This window comes from Aythya marila (assembly GCF_965140915.1).
Source record: "Aythya marila genome assembly, chromosome: 12".
In the NCBI taxonomy this organism is placed as follows: domain Eukaryota; kingdom Metazoa; phylum Chordata; class Aves; order Anseriformes; family Anatidae; genus Aythya; species Aythya marila.
This window is the reverse complement of record NC_139053.1, coordinates 1,580,080-1,595,541: the sequence shown is the minus strand read 5'-3', so window position 1 is coordinate 1,595,541 and position 15,462 is coordinate 1,580,080. Positions and strand designations below refer to the sequence as shown.

At 39.4% G+C, this 15,462-nt stretch overlaps 1 protein-coding gene across 3 annotated transcripts in view; it reads left to right on the top strand.

The window, feature by feature from the left end:
• Positions 1–15,462, top strand: part of ZNF536 (zinc finger protein 536) — a 350,265-nt gene that overhangs the window by 112,419 nt on the left and 222,384 nt on the right. The window lies entirely within an intron of this gene.

The following is a 15,462-nucleotide window of genomic DNA, read 5'->3' as shown; positions in this document are numbered from 1 at the left end:
CTTCTGAATTAATATATGGATGATTAAACAAAATGTTTGCCTCTCTGTCTTGTATTCATGCTATTTTTTTCAGGGTTTTGGGGGAAAGAAATTGAAACCCCCAGTGTAACAGTGTTGTAGGTCAGGCCTTTTCAGCATATTAAGATCAGGGAGCTGCAGAAAGTTTCCCAGCAAATAAATATAACCTATTAGTTCAAAAATATTTAGGAATAGTTAACGTATTCTAGTTCCAAGAAACCACTGCTGTTATTTTGAGTAGTTTTGATACAACCAAATCAAAGTGAAGATTTGAAATAGCTTTTCTGAAAGCCCAAGCTGAAGTCATAAATTATTCTGCACTATGATTCGTTCAGATAGTAAAACCATACCTCTTTGCCTGACATTACTGAAATGTAGAAAAGGGAAAGTTAAAAATAAAATGAAACATTTAAATCTTTGCTGTTGAGAACCTCAGATAGATGGCAATATAGCAAAGTTGATAAAAGCGTTTCTCAATTAGACTTTATTATTATTTTATTAAGGTATTATTAATAAACATCAGGGTGCAGTGGGTGATAACGCTATCCTAGTATTAGAGAAGTGGACACTGAAGAAAAGTAAAGGCAAGTTGCCTGTAATGAGAAAAAGTAGAAGGAGGTGGCTAAACTGCAAATGACATGAAGAGCAGAATTATCATATATTTGTCCTTCAGACCTGATCCTGTGGCCTTTAGTTGCATAGATAGTTCTATTAACTTGTGCATAACCAGTCATGAATAAGCTCTAGTTACATGAGTCAGGGCTATTTGATTAGTTTTCAAGAGAACAGGTAGAACGTTTTGCTGTATTTATTTATTTATTTTCAGTTTCTTTCACTAAGCCCAGAAAATGCACGCTGCTTCTAGTTAGTTTTTGTAGACTCTTTCTCTTAAAATAAATCTGCCATTAATCCTAATTCTAATATTTTTTCTGAATTTAACTATAAAAGATACTCACATGCTAATTCAGTAGTCTGACATTAGCTGTAATCCATAATATTATCAGCATTACATTGGTAACAATTGGTAACAATTACAGTGGTAATACAGAACTAAAGGGTGTTTTGAGGGCAGTATTTTAATAAGGTAGGTGTTTAGTTCCCTGCAGCATATAAAACTGGTGATTTTGACTGCAGAGCTGCTTGGACTGGAAATCACAACAGTTGCCAGTAAGGTTTAGAAAGTGTGTGCCAGGCAAGGGAATCACTGTTCAATGTATTTACCCTCTGGGGAGGTAAAACACAGATGGGGGAGTTAGGAGTCTTCTAACATTTAGCTGATACATTAGTGGGTAGTAATTCTGCTTCAGGGATGTTCAAAGTAGTTCATCTACCAGTTGGGAATCATTATGGGCACCGGTTCTGAGGATTAGATATGATAGAACAATAAGAGATTGTAGAAGTACCTCCTGCCACAGATAAATATTTCTTTGATACCTTTTAACAACTATGTCTCTCTTAAGGAAATAGCAGTTCGTATTATAGGTAGGATTCAAATGTCATAGACAAATATGACCAGATAATACGTATTTTGAAAATATGTAAAATATCATATCTTCTTTACATAAGCAGTACTGTTACTGTGTGTATTCTTGCCAGTTAGTTGATATGAGACAAGCTTGCTAAAACATTTGCATTTGTATTTCTGTCCTAGGTAAGCACATGCAACACTAGATCCTGGAACTGTTTTTATGCTATGACAAATAAAGCTATGCCTTAAAACTGTAAATTTATAATGGAGGAAAGGTAATCATGCTTTCCAGAAAGGGAAACCATAGTCAAAAAACAGGAGAAATCAACTATTAGTTTCTGTTGAGCTATGCTCAGTTGTTATCATCTGATTATTTTTACCCCAGCAACGTCACCTGGACAGACATTATTTTTTCCATAGTCTTTAAGTTAAAACATTTTCCCAAATGTACAAACAAACACCTAATTTCATTGCACTGCTGTCTGTGTGCAGTGAGATAAAATATGATTAGCTAGCTAAAAATGTGCAACTTTTCAATCAGTAGTTAATTCAGTCCCAGAACCATATTCATATAGGTTTGAAACAAAATTGACCTTCTTGCTTATGTAATCTGTACATACAATAAGTGCCTGATTCAGTAACAAGCTTCTCAATAATCTAGATTTTCTGAGACCCAGGCAAAGAAGCAAAATCTAGTATTCTTCTGCATAGAACCATCACCTGTGCACTGTTAATGCTCTGAGATTTCTGCATTTGGAAGAGGAAAAATTAGTACAGGGGACAACTTTCCCATGTTACGTGGAAGTCAAAATTCTCATGCTCAATTGCAGAGCCTGTGAGCAGAGAGCTGCAGGAGTAGGGAGGGGAGAACCCTTCTCCTGGACCTTTTGGCCTCCTTCACCATGGCTGCTGTGTCTCTGGAGTGCAGGAAGATTTGGGGCTTTACCCAGAACATAGGACTAGAAGATACTTGTGACAGTGGACCCTCTGGGCTGATGACGCACTGATGCACAAGAAGCCTTTGCGTCATGGGATTCCACTTTGCAAAGTGGATATGCCACTTTTTGTTTCCTGCCTTTCACAGCAGCTGTAGGCAACTAAATTATGGCTATGTCAGAAGACGTCCAGTGTCAGAAATGGGGTGGGATTTATCTTTAGTGCAGAAGAGCCTTTCCTGAAGATCCCATCAGGATAGGTGTGGAATATCAACAGATCTTAATGATACCAGGGAGCGAAAAAGTTGTTCTGTATCTTATGGAACCGTCTTCATTACTGAGAACCCAAGGGCATGTGGAAGCTTTTGGCTTGTCTTTGAGGTTGCTGTATTTTAAATACCCACTTCTACCTACAAACTGGAAAGGTTCGGTGGCAGAGTGAGGCAACTAGAAATCCACAGGTATTAATTTATCCATGGGTAAAATTTCATTTTACGTGCATACATGTTTTATCTTGGTAAAATTTAGGACTTCCTGGTCTTAGTTTTAACAAAAGTTTTGCCTTTAACTTACAATACCTTTCTTTACTTAAATGTACATTAAGAAGCTGAATTTCACTCTTCAGAAATGCCTCTAGATAATGAAAATCCTGTTACCGAACTCATTCTGTATTTACTGCATGTTAGTGAGTGTTTTGCTGTTAAAAAAAATACACTGGCATGTAAACCTGCACATTTGGTTGTATGTGCATGGGCAAAGAGAAACAAGTGGTTCACTCTTCCAGGCTGAAAGCGTTGCAAAGTGGGGGAATGCTGTCTTGTTGAATCTGTACCCAGATGGAGGTGGACTTGAGACAATGGTACTGGCAGAGGTGTGAATCCTTTCACCTCGCCTTAATGGGGTGTTAAATTAAGAACTTAGTTATGACTGTATAAACATTGTTAAGACAGTTGTCCACAGCACACAAAGCTAACATGAGTCATTGAACACATACATTTTACAGTATATTAAAATATTTATTTTGTTAGTGTGTAATATAATGGAACCTACTGGATTTATTTCTAAAATTTGGAATTATATTCTGTCTTTTAAATTACTGCTTAAGTGTTTAGTTTACTGATGTGTGGTATCATTTATAAATTCCTAGCTGTCGTATATGGCTTGTTTAGATTGAGCCTGATTTGTAGTCTTCAGAAATGTTTGTGAAGTACATTATAATTTTATTTTACTTTAAATATAGTTTTAGGATATTAGTATATATATACTGTTGAGCTGATTTTGAACAGGATAACTCCGAGAACTTTGCATGGTCTCAGAGTAGTAGGCTTTGCCTCTTGTACTATACTCATTGGCTCATATACTATTGGCTGCTCATGGCTTGGACTGGCGTACGCTTCGTTGGGTTAAAAACTGGCTGGATAGCCGGGCCCAAAGAGTCGTGGTGAATGGGGTCAAATCCAGGTGGAGGCCAGTCACTAGTGGCGTCCCCCAGGGCTCAGTACTGGGGCCGGTCCTCTTTAATATCTTTATTGATGATCTGGATGAGGGCATTGAGTGCACCCTCAGTAAGTTCGCAGATGACACCAAGTTAGGTGTGTGTGTCGATCTGCTTGAGGGTAGGAAGGCTCTGCAGGAGGATCTGGATAGGCTGCACCGATGGGCTGAGGTCAACTGCATGAAGTTCAACAAGGCCAAGTGCCGGGTCCTGCACCTGGGGCGCAATAACCCCAAGCAGAGCTACAGGCTGGGAGAGGAATGGTTGGAGAGCTGCCAGGCAGAGAAGGACCTGGGAGTGATGGTGGATAGTCGGCTGAATATGAGCCAGCAGTGTGCTCAGGTGGCCAAGAAGGCCGACGGCATCCTGGCTTGCATAAAAAGCAGTGTGGCCAGCAGGGCTAGGGAAGTCACCCTGTACTCGGCTCAGGTGAGGCCGCACCTCGAGTACTGTGTTCAGTTTGGGGCCCCTCGAAGCTGGTGAGGGGTCTGGAAAACAAATCTTATGAGGAGCGGCTGAGGGAGCTGGGATTTTTCAGCTGGAGAAAAGGAGGCTCAGGGTGACCTTATTGCTCTCTACAGGTACCTTGAAGGAGGCTGTAGTGAGGTGGGGGTTGTTCTGTTCTCCCACATGCCTGGTGACAGGATGAGGGGGAAAGGGCTAAAGTTGTGCCAGGGGAGGTTTAGGTTAGATGTTAGGAAGAACTTCTTTACTGAAAGGGTTGTTAGGCATTGGAATGGGCTGCTCAGGGAAGTGGTTGAGTCACCATCCCTGGAGGTCTTTAAAAGATGTTTAGATGTAGAGCTCAGTGAGATGGTTTAGTTGAGGACTGGTTAGTGTTAGGTCAGAGGTAGGACTGGTGATCTTGGAGGTCTCTTCCAACCTAGATGATTCTGTGATTCTGTGATTCATTAGCATAGAAAAATTAAGAGTCTTATCACAGAAGGTAGCCTTTTGTTTTGTTTTGAGAAACAGCCTGTATCTACCCAGGTGCTCGTGGAGGTGAGAGCCCTCAGATATAGCCCACACTGGCAGGTCTGATACATCTCTTTTCAAAGTGGCTGTGCATATGTGACTGATGTGTAAGTATGCAACAAATGCTTTGCATCCCAGCTATGTCAGCCTCGTTGCACATGCTAAATAGAGCTGTCTGTGTATGCATAGTAAACCCAACATGTCTGGAATGCATCAGACATGCTGGACATATGCAGATCACCTGCTTGTTGTGGGATTTAGAAGTTAGTAGATCGCTTCATTAGGTTTGGCAGGTTTGGGTCATGTAACTGAGCGACCTATAATGAACTGCTAACTGCAAGCCTGGTCCCATTTCTCTCCTCCTGTGAGGAGTCGTAGGAGTTCTTCATTCTTTGGTGAAGGAAGTTTCTCAGGTGGGAAGAGAAATGACTTCTCATGACTTCTGTTGGGAGAATATCCTCCGTGTAAAGAGGTTCATAGGAGAAAACCTGGAGAAGGTTCCTGAGAATGGAGCCAATGCATCCCTTTTCTACCTGGACTACTAATTTTACAAAGCAGAAGAGTATGACCTGAATGGACAATTCATAGTTTTTGACTGTTGTCCAGTCAGAAAGGTTTCCCAGATCTCAGATTACCACCTAAATTTGCTCGTCAGTCCATCAGGAACAGCCAAGGAAGAATCTCAGCTTTGCCCTAAGATACTTTGTGAAGTGAGTTAGTAGGTATCTTTACCTTTCCTATCAGACCTTTATGAGTTCAGGTACAGCAGGGATTTACATTTGTCCTAACTGGGCTTGTATCAAATGAATAACATCTCCTGATATGTGATCGTCCTTCTTCAGGAAAAGACCACTTCAAAAAAACAAAAATAAATTTAGAAATCAGGTGTACCTCCGGAGAGTCTGAGGGTGTGAAGAAGAAAAGGAAACAGAAATATGGCTGACAAGCTTATTTTTGCAACAGCATGTATATTTAGCCTGCATATTCATGTATTAGGACTGATCTCCAGACTTCATGATGCCCCATACACCATTTAATTTCTATTTGAACTCTTAGGCTGAAGTTCATATCAGAATGAAATTCACTCTTGTTCAGAGAGCTGGCACATGGCCTGTGAAGTCCCACTTCAGTACATTCGTTATTGTTTAACTCAATCTAGAAGTGCTGCACAGAGCCTTTGAGGGCTCCCAGAATTTTCTCCAGAGTCTGTTCAGCACCTTCTCTTAGGGAGTGAAATACAGAATCATTCAGGTTTTTAAAGTCTGTAGGACAGCTTTGGGGCAGAAGAGTTATTTTCCTTTAGATTCAGGCTTCAGATTTTGCTCATACCAACACACGTGCTTAATCCCACTCACACTCACACTTGCTTAATCCCATTCACATGTAACTTGGATTTTTTGTGTGTAATGACATTTGTTTTTATTTCTGTAATCTCTATATTATTTGCACAACTGCTGTCAAATTCTTGCCATGAAGGTACTGCAGAATAATTGCAGAATGCCTACATAAGTAATTTTTTTTTTTAATGAAATCAAGCCTTGTCTGCTTGTAAAATTATTTTTAGTCACTGCATAAATGGACTTCATTATATTTAGACTGCTACCAATTATTCACCTTTCCCATGGGCTAAAAAGGAAAAACACAACACAAAACCATTCAGTTGTAGCACTTTTGAAACAATAGTGTCCTTATTATTTTTATTTTGCAAAATCATGTTTTTGGAACCTTGGCATTTTGTGTTTGAGTCATTAATCCCATTCTTTAGAAGTAGTCAAAAGAGTTTACCTAATTGATAATATGAGCTCAGACATTGTGTTGCTGTTGATGTTGAGGCCCTGCAACTAATCTTTACTTGTGCAGTGCATTTCTTTCTACCACAGTTCTGTGATATTAATGGTGTATGGTAGTGAAAGAAATGTGTTTTATTCTAGAGTCTAACCCTGCTGTTATCAAAGTAACTTCCAGCTTATTAGCGACAAAGGACTTTTATCCTTTGTGCTGCCCTATTCGCCAGTGCTTCCTGAATTAAACTGCTGTTTCCTGTTCTTTATATGCATGACCACATCTGGGTAGCTTGCTCACAGCCCTGCTGCTTAATAACAATCACCTTCCCTTTCAGTCTCTGTTGATTGTTTCTAATTCACTCTGACAGATAGTGCCTGACAACTTGCCTGCATTTCCCTCCCTCCGTGACCTGAAGTTACTCACAGCACTTATATAGTCTGTCATTTTTAATATTTGATTTCATTTTAAGTTATGTGTTTTACTGAGAAGATGAAACCAAAAAAAAAAGGGGAGGGGGATAGGGGGGAGGCTAGTAATGGAACATAAATTTAACCCTTCTCACTATACAGGGCATACCATACAAAAGTCTTTTTATGTGTGTGCTTATGTGGCTATCTTTGGCTCTCTGTAATAATGCCATTGCTGTATTTTTGTATTTTTCGTGAGCATAAACCTGAACACTATATTCTTTCAGTTAACTGGAGCTTGATCAGTTTTTATGTAAGAACTTTTTTTTTTTTTTTTTTTTTCCTTCAAATGGCTTATAATTGGACAGCTTTCTCAGGGTTGGTATTAGGAGGAGCAGGAAGAAATGAGTTCTCATGGTATTTAAATGGATAGCTTCAACTAGGCTGTCAACATTTTTAATGTACCTTTCTTTTGCACTTATGTTTTTATTTGTCAGTGAATACAAATCAAGCTGACTCTCTAGAATAAAGCATGTGAGCCAGAATATGGCTGCTTTACAGTTGTTCCTCATTTCACTTAGATGAGAGGCCACAATATATGTAGATAGGTGGACAAAACTTTAAGATGCCATTCATCGTATGTCTCTGTCTCATGGACAAGTGTGTTATTCATGCTGTCACTAAAAAATTGACATTAGAGATAGAGGGGGGACGGAAAGTGAGTTAATCTGCTATGTGTGCTAAAGAAGCTATGGATTCCTGATTTTCAGGTTTACTTTTCTACTATTTCGGCTTTGTCATGCGTCTTAATGTCGTCATATACTTTGGCCACTGGCATATGTAAACAAATTGGATAATGTGGCTTGCCTGGAAGGACTACTGTCTACAGGCCATGCTTGCTGTACTGAGGGTAGAAGTCACATTGATTCTACTGAAAAATGAAAAAGAAAGGTTCTAAAATTCCAAGCTGTTGGTAATGTTGTCTGGTGTGACTCTGGTTGGGCAGCAGATGTTCATGTAGAGCTCGGTGTTGACTTGTTCAGGAGACAGCAACAGAGAGATGCTAGAAGCAGCAAAAATTATCTGTTACTTCAGTATGGAACTTGCCTAACCACAATTTCTAGTTGACTGCGTTCAGTGCCCAAGTTTCTTTGGAATTTCAGTCAGACCTACATCTTAAGTACAAGACTAAGTTGACTGAATTTGTATGATTTATAAATTTCATTGCCTATGCAATGGAAGAGTGATGTTGGATTCTGAATTTGCTTGAAAATTTGATTCCAGTCTTTCCTGTAGTCTGTAGATTATAAAAATATTTAATTTCAGGCTGTAATTAAAAATAAGTAAATCAGATTATGTAGGAATTTCAAGTCTTTGCAAAATATTTTAAACTTATTGGTCTGAGAAAGGCAAAATCTTCCTAGGCAGGGCTCCTGGTGGTCTGTATGTGGTTGTTAATGGTAGGCTTCTTCTGGGATGGATTGTAAGAGTCAAATTTATTTTAAAAATTGAGAGTATGTTTTTATGTTAAATAGTGTGTGTTTTGTTGTGTAAAAGTTGAGGGCTAAACTGTCATTGACTTCAATGGCAAAGATCCTAAAAGACCTGAAAATATGTGAGTTTTGGGAATAATTTATTTTGTTCACAAATTGTCTGGGAGCAGATAGGCATTTTCTCGTGTTGCTTTGTTGCTCAAAATTATTTGCAGTGTTCTTCATGGAGTAATGCTTGGGCTGCTGATTGTTTGCATTGTAAACAGTTTGTTGTAAATATTCACAATGTTGATGAGTTGCAGGGGTCATGTGCTGATGTCTGCATTTCTTCGTTGGCTGATAGACATAACTGGAAGCAGATGCCTATCCTAATATTCTCTAAAAGAAAATCTCTACTAAATAGACTAAAAACTCTGCTCCTCCTTGGGGTTTTGCTTGATTAGTGATGAAGATGATAAAATAACAGCTCATGCCTTCTTCCCAGCTTTGGGTGCTTCTGAATTTCTTCCTCTGAGTTGGAGCCCGTGCGCACTGGACGTGCTCCTGTCTCCATTGAGTGATGGCGGACCTCCTGGTAACCTTAGGAGAAGGTGGTTCCTCTGCCAGCGTGCTCCAACCTCCTTGCCCCGCAAGGATAGTGTGCCACCTGCTCCACAACACCCACTGAATCCTCTGCTAGCAGTCAGGTGGGATTTCACATGGCCTCAATGCCAGCCTGTTGCATCACCCAAGCCATTAGGAATTACCATGTTTCAGTGTTAGAGCTGAACGTACAGCTCACATTTACTTTGGCAGTCACTGAAGCTCCTTGTTTTTCCACATAAATGTTCTTGCTGGAGAGTCTGCTGCAATACTCAAAGATCAAATGCAAAAAGGGCAGGAGCATCAGACAGCAAAGAAACGTTTCCAACGTCAATAAATGTATGTGAGAAAAAGTTCTCTATCTCTTCATTTCTGTTACAAAGTAAAACTTTGTGTAGGTTCCAGTCAATGCAGTTTCTTTTCAGGGGCTGATAATTTCACTTATTTTTCCCAGACTATTTATGTTGAAGAGTACTAGACTGAATAAAGCTTAGATTATTGTTGCTCCGTTTCACTCTGGCAAAAGTGCTACCAGGGAGAGCGCAGGATCCTGGCTGTCCATGTTCCATTAGGGTTGTATTTAATTATGGCTCTTCCTTTTTCTCCAGGCACTCTCCAGCTTCCTGGACCACACACCAGAATGTTTTGCTGGTCACTGTTTTTTTTTTTTTTTTTTTTTTTTTTCCCCAGTCCTGCTGAGCACCCTCATTTCTACCTAAAGTGAATGGGAACTGCTGAAGCTCAGCACTCTCTAAATAAAGGCCCTTATTATCAATGTCACCGTTTGAGATAATAACTTGTGCCATGCATAAAGAGTGAAATCGCTGTGCTTTTTTAATTCCTTCATATGAGATTTTGCTGCTCTTTACTTTTCTCTACTGCTCAATGGTCCAGCATGGCTTTTGAAATAGGCGATGCCTTCTCTAATTAGGCACCATTGCAGTTACTGATGGATTCAGACAATTTTGTGCTCAAAGTTAATGAATGTTGGCTTTGATCAGCCTCTGACTGTGATTGGTAGCAATAGTTTTATCCACACATTATGCAAGTTGCCCAAACCTCTTGGTTGTACAAAATTGAGCTAACAGTCTTAGAGGAAAAAAAATCAGCTAAGTGAGCTATTGTTAGAATGCACCATGTGCAAAGAATCCAGCCTGTCTGAATAGAAAAAGGGATGCAAGAAAGCTTAGGAAACCCTAAGTGTTTAATTTGAATCTTAAGTATTTGGTGAAAGGTTGTGCTGCAAAAGCTGTACATTCAATTGGATTGAGCACATGTGTCTTCCTCCTGCAAAAGCCACTTGGCTTCCTGTCCTGGCTCTGCTACCCAATCACTAAGTGATGTTCTAGAAAAAAGTGTCAAGCTCAAATAATCAGGCTGCCTTTAATGATCTCTGCAGCCATCTCCGTCTCCTGTCTGTGCAGAGTTTATAGGTGCCAGGTATATATGTCTGTCCCACACCTCTCCACGCTGCGGCTCTCTGGGATACGTGCTTGCTGCATCAGAGCTCACACAGAGCAAAGTGAACCTGTGTGACCACTGTACTTGTGCTTTCTCTGTAGGGTTTTTGATGAATTTGCATTAGGTGATTATCCCCTTATGCATGTCTCAGAAAGGCAGGTAACTCCACATTGTCAGTTTTCCATCTGTAGCATGTGGATAATTATACTTTCCTGCCTCACATGGGTGTTGTGAGCACTAATTAGTTAATGTCTTTTCAACACTTTTATCATACAAATACTAAGCAGTTATTGCTATAATTATTATTATTTCATATTATTTTGTTGTTCTTCAAGTAAGTGATTTTGAGCACTCAGTTATATCTGAATATTTGAAAGTATAACTTCACATACATTAAATGACAATGTTTTGGTAATGCCAGTGGGTCAATTTGAAAGACTGATGCATGCTTTTTGCTTGTCAATTCACAAATCCACTCTGGAGCAGAGTTTTCTTTAAAAATGTGCCTCTGAAACAACTGGATCATCCCACCAAACACAGAAATCCAGAGTCTGTAATATAATAAGGCATAACGCAGTTTACATTAGTTGATTAATGCTGCATGCTTTGAGTGTGCTATGAGCACTGGAAAAAACTTGGTTGGCTAGAGGGAATATGGCTTTGGATATCAATGGTTGAACTACAGCCGTGTGAATTCAGCAATGTGGTATTCCTGAGTTTGTGCCAAAATCTCTGGACTTCTGTAGACCTTTACGTTCTCCTGAACTTAAGTAAAATTTAAGTAAACTGTAAAGGGGAAAAATAACAAATAAAAAACCAACCAAACAAATCCCTCAAACCTTAAGCAAAAGGTATGAAAGAGATGAAGTCATCATATTTCCTTTGATTCAAAGTAGAAAGTACGCATCTGACAAGGGTGATCCAGGGGATGGTAAGCCTGGTCAGAACGCTTCCTCAGTTACCAAATCCAGCTCTGACTTTCCCTTGGCCTCGGGGTTTTCTGTGAAAGATTTAAACTGCTCCATATTATATAACTTTTAAGTCTCTAAATCCTGTCCTTAAACACAAGCTTTTCCTCGGAGAGGGGAAATTGTGATATGGGGAAGCTTCTCCCTGCAGATGGAGGGTCCACTTTCCTTAGCAAGCTCTATTTTTCTGGACTACTGTGGAAACCTTTCCATAGTCTGAGGATGGTACAGAAAGATAATGGTATGAAGGATAAATTTCCCAGGCAGAAGGCACAGACATGGGAGTGAAATTCTTATTATGTATCGGCACTTGAAATTGGATACAGAACAAAGTAGATCTCTGGCAAGCATCTGAAGAACTGATTGATTATGGAGCACCGTGAGGGGAAGGAGAGGAGGCTGGCAGGTAGGGATGGATGAGCAGGGAACTATAGGAAGCTGCAAATCTTCAGCCTCTCATCCACAAAGACCAGGAAAAAGGAATGCAGCTCAAACCTTAAGCCATCTTTTTCCTGGAGCCTCATAAGAATCCATGAAAGCATGACTGTAATTGGATTAGAGTTTGTGTGGAGGCACACAGCCCCTTTGCAGATGTCCTTGACTTGCTATCTGATTTCCTTGTGGGGCAGCTATAAATTTTGCTGGTGAGGAGAGGGCCATCATGCTAGGCTGTTGCTGGAGGCTATGCTTTCCAGGGGAGCACCTTTGTGCTGCCCCCAGGCCAGTTTCCTGCTCTATGACCATGTGTACGATCAAGGTGGTTGGCTCGTCCTAGACCAGGTTGTCTGCTCTGTGGGGCATGTGATTGCACAGGGCAGGGGGCACACTGTGGACTTGGGTATGAGAGACATGTGGAGGTCTTTTAGTGGTGGAGAGAGAGAGAAGGTGGGATGGGAGAGGGAGGAGAACTGGGGGTCAGTTCCATGTGGACAGGCCTGCAAGACCTGCCAGGTCAACCCTCTCAGCAGAAGGCAACGACTGCCCTGCTCAGTTGGATGGATCACACCAGGATTTCTTTCCCTCTGAGCTTTTCCCATGGGGTTTTCTGTGGGAAGGTATGATCTCTGTACAATAAGCTATCAGCCTTGTGACAGCTATATAACACCTAGACTGGTTCACCTGCAAATGGGGTTTTCAAGGCTTCTTCATTCTAAGGATTGTCTGGGAGTGACTATGAGAACAGAAATACCCTTTACTGAGGGACATTTTGAAAATGTCTATTTGTAGAGTAAGGATGCTGTATCTGATGTGGATAAATAATGTAGGAGAGTCTTGCAATTCCTGTGTAGAATTGGTGAGAATTTCTTGCAGAATTGGAAACACTGTTACAAAATTCTTAGGCTTCAGTAAATTCAGCTTTAAGAGTGACTTTAAGTCTACAATTAGGATGGGAATAATTAAATACAGAAAGGATATATAATTTTGAAATGTGACAACTCTTTTCTTGTAGTTGCTTGTGCTTGCATACATACCACAGTATTTTATGGTTTGCACCTGAAGTTACTTACGCACTATGCCCAGCAGCTATATGAATATCCATTTATGTGACTTTATAATCAGTTTATTAGGGTTTTAGTGCCTTGTTGCTGTTATTTTTATCAGCCTAAGCTACAAGAAGTTAATTTGAGTAGTTTCATAAACTAAGTTTGAAAGAAGTCCATTCACCTAAAGCTAAGAGTCTATGGATACAGTCCAGTCCTGCTGAAGTAGTGGCAGTTTTTTTCTTCTCTTCAAGGAAGTCCCAATATAAGCTTTAGTGTTGTGGATTTTAAAGTGTTAATTTTGTAATGATTTTTATAGTGTAGAGATGTAACATTTCAGTAGACCAACAGATATCTCTGCAGGGAAAAAATAGGTAAGATTTAGAGCAAAGAATCATTTTTCTGGTCCCTTTCCTCCCCCCCCCCCCCCATATTAACTGGTATGAGAAAAAAACTATCACATCTCTAACACTTGTCATTCTTAGAATAGACTATCACAGTTCCAACAACACACCTACTACATACAGTAAACAATTTATTTAATTGATGTCAGAATTATATGCTATTAAAAAAAAATAAATGCATGAGTGGGATTATCTGGAGGGAAATTTTTTAGTACATACAATTATAGCAGGCAAAATTTATTAAGAGGCCATCATCAATACCTCATTTTGTAACTGTGACTATGTGATGTTTTGTTGTGGTAAATAAGCATGAATAAATTGCCAACTTTCCTATGCATTCCAAACATGATATTGTTGTGTGCCCGTGACATAAAATAGCTGATCATCCTACTAGAAAAACAAACCAAACCCAAACTCCATTAATTAAGCATGTACCTTTATCTTTTCTTAATGTTTTAACAGTTTTAGGAGGGGACAAATTGTGTAGTAATATCAACGAACAGAGCTGAAGTGGCCCACTTTTAGTTTGAGTGAGAAACATTGTAATAGATTGAGCTGCTATTATAGAAAGTTTATTATTATTGGTATATAAACTAGCTGGGGGCTTAAACACAGAGCAGCTGGGTAATTTGCTAGCTCCTGGATCCGATTAAAAAAATCTATGTTCTGTCCACAGTAGGGGAATGGTCATAGCTGAGAAACTACTATATTTTAGATAGACACACCTGTGGCATGTTCACTATTATAATTTGTGTAGTCTGTAGAAAACATTAAACCCTCTCATTACTGTCTTACATAAGACAGGCACTTCAAGCAGTTCCACATTTATCTGAGATTACCAGTTAAACTCATTAAAAAACAACTAGGGCTTGTTCACTGAATTGTATGTTTTCAGGATTTTGGTGTGCTTCGTGACTAACAACAGTATGTCTTTGATTAGGGAGATGACATTCTTTTGGGAAGGCTTCTGACTTTCGGAGTTTTTGTAAGCTGGGTGTATCTTGGGTGACAGGTATTTTGTTAGCTCTTAGACTCTTTGTTGGTAAAGTTAAACTTCTGAAACTGCAATCTCTTTTTTTCATTTGAGGAAGTAATGCACCATTAACACTTCAGGTTCTAGCCAGACTCAGGTTCTGACAGCAATTACAGGTTACTGATGGAAAAAATTGTTTGGAAACCTCCTTATCATTACTGTTTCCCTTTTGTTTATAGCAAGTAAGTGAGGGAAAGAAACTTAGATTTGTAACCAGGTAGCTGTACATTGTGCTTCTCACCACCAGTGTCCTGGTTTCCTTCTACTGTTTTTTTTTTGTTGTTGTTGTTGTTTGTTTGTTTGTTTGTTTGTTTGTTTTTCTGTTTTTCACACTCTTTAGCATTAAGTTGCATGCTTGTTGCAACCTACTAAAACCTTGTATGTGCCTTTGACCCTGTGAGTAAACATAGTCAATGCGTGGTTTCACTGGGGTCAATGGAGTGATGTTTGTGGATTCCTCTGCTCAGAAATGTAAGTGCAGTCAGGATCCCAGCTGAAAGTTGCAAGCTTTCCTAGGACAGTGGCTAGTTTTGTCTAGTATGCTAGGAAGTTATCATCTCCTTAGCCACAGTGCACGGTTCCTGATCTGAATCTGGCCAATATCAGCTAAGATATGCAGGCAGCACTGTAATACAAGTAAGAATAATAATGGTATTTAACATTGCTTTTTTCATAAATCAATCAAAGAAGTCAAAGCAGCAGGCATAACTAATATTCCTTACAGTCAGATAGGGCTACATCTCTTTCATAAAAAGTGTTTTTCTGCAATATTTAACCATTGTTGGCAACAATCATCAATATTAATCCTTAACAGCAACATGATAACCAAGCTAGCAGATAAAATGGCTGTTAAAAAAGTAGGAAAAAGAGGAATAATAGGATTGTGGAATTTTAATATTCTCTAGCTATTTATTAAAAAGTGCTTATTTTGTATGTGTTTATTTCTAATAATCAACT